Source organism: Limulus polyphemus, unplaced genomic scaffold (assembly GCF_000517525.1).
Source record: "Limulus polyphemus unplaced genomic scaffold, Limulus_polyphemus-2.1.2 Scaffold1123, whole genome shotgun sequence".
NCBI lineage: Eukaryota > Metazoa > Arthropoda > Merostomata > Xiphosura > Limulidae > Limulus > Limulus polyphemus.
Genome location: NW_013666733.1, coordinates 128,004 through 129,887, shown reverse-complemented (window position 1 = coordinate 129,887; position 1,884 = coordinate 128,004). Strand labels below are relative to the sequence as shown.

The 1,884-nt window shown below is 35.9% G+C and overlaps 1 protein-coding gene across 5 annotated transcripts in view; it reads left to right on the top strand.

The window, feature by feature from the left end:
* LOC106462238 (zinc finger protein castor homolog 1-like) overlaps positions 1–1,884 on the top strand; it is a 242,118-nt gene that overhangs the window by 195,063 nt on the left and 45,171 nt on the right. The gene's annotated exons all lie outside the window — the stretch shown is intronic.

The window sequence follows — 1,884 nt, the reverse complement described above, 5'->3', positions numbered from 1 at the left end:
AGCGGCCTTCTCACTAGTCTATCAAGGCTAAATTATGGACGGCTATCGCAGATATCCCTCGTGTAGCTTTGCACGAAATTCAAAACAAACCAAAATCAAACCCTTCGAGTTTGACCACATCTAGTTATTTTTGTCACAAACCTATATAAAGATGTGATAATCACATAAACCTTCGTGGGCTCACAGTGTTCGACTTCATCATTCGCAAGGTTTATGTTTGCTTAGAGGAACCGATGTTATTGGATTTACCTTTGTCTCTTAGACATGTCAGTTATCTTTGTGTTAGACTAAATTGAACACTAGCACCATCTATCCATATAATCTGGTATCATTGAAACTATTAACTCTGCTTAAACTCGTAACTAGCTCAAAGTAGCAATAATTCTGATGGCTTATAACGCTAAAAACTGGGTTTCAATACCCGTAATAAGCACAGCCTAGGTAGTCCATTGTATAGCTTTTCGCTTAACAACCAACAAAGTCACACCTAGGTGGTACGTAAACACAAAAAAAATTATAAATTGATATAGAAAATATTGATTAATACTAAATACAATATTTAACCGAACATTATGAATTTCATCTAATAAATGTAAATAGTGCACACGCACATAAGACATGATAAGCCTAAAATTAATTTGTACATTGAAAGGGAGAGAGGGTAAGAAATGTTTTTACGTAACATAAGAAATTTAATTGGTATTGATTTGATGATGACCCATTAATAAGTTTATTCAGAGTTCTTGATCACCATGATAATATAATGCCATTTGTTAATTGGTATTTTCAAACTAAGCTAAACCGGCCGGGTCAGAGATCCCAACGTGTAGGCATAGCCGTCCCTATTTTAGAATTGCTAACCAGATGGAAGGCAACCAATCAACAGTTACCTATTGCTTACGAAAACGAATAGTGGAATAGACTGTCACTGTTAAAACGCGCCAACAGCTGCTGAATGTGCATATCGCGGCTTGACCCTTGGGCCTTCCGATCTGCAGAACGGCACGCTAATCTCAAGGTAACGTTTTAAACTACGTATTGTGAATTCTTCATCATGTGTGCATAAGTTTAAGTTAGTTATCGGTTATCTACTGCTTTTAAAATTTACCTCTATAAGTCAAGATCCTAAACTAACATGTTTGTTAAGTAGGATGTATCTCGGATAAAAAACAAAACAAAATGTTTCACTCCTGAACTTAGCATGAACAGAAGATTTATATGTTCTTTCCATCCGAGAATTAGGGAAAAGGATTAGAGAAAACATCGTTGTTAGAAGTTAAATTACATTAACTGTTATTCTCAGAAGCTTATCAGCCCTATCTCCTCCCCCCCCCTCGCTAATTTTCGCAATTTTCAACGGAAAATGCATCCGTCCGTGTAATGCTAAAGGCCTTTTAGGGGTTTTTAAATGTTGAAAATTGTAACGTCTGATAATCCTTTGAGAATCTCCGGAATTTGCCTTTTAGGGGGGTTGACTAAAAAAAAACTGGAAAAAAAAACAACTGAAAAACCGTACATCTGTTTCGGCATGTGTGTCGCATTTTACATTTTCCCCATTCCATGGTGCAATAAGTAGAGGACAAAAATGAAACTTTTCACAAGAAGTACAGAACAAAGAGACGTCAAGATGAGAATAGCAAGTTTCGAATATTTGTGGCTGTAAATAACTGCCAGTCTTCGTGACGTACACTTAAAAAAACATTGTTGCCATATATACTTTTAAGATACCAGAACTTTTTGAAGTAAATAGGGAAGACTGAAACAAAAAAAAAAAACGCTTTGAAACAATACGCTCATCATCAAGATTCTCGTAAAATGAATAAAGAATACGAATATGTATTCTCTCCGTGTGTGTGTGTGTGTGTGTGTGTGTGTGTGTCTACA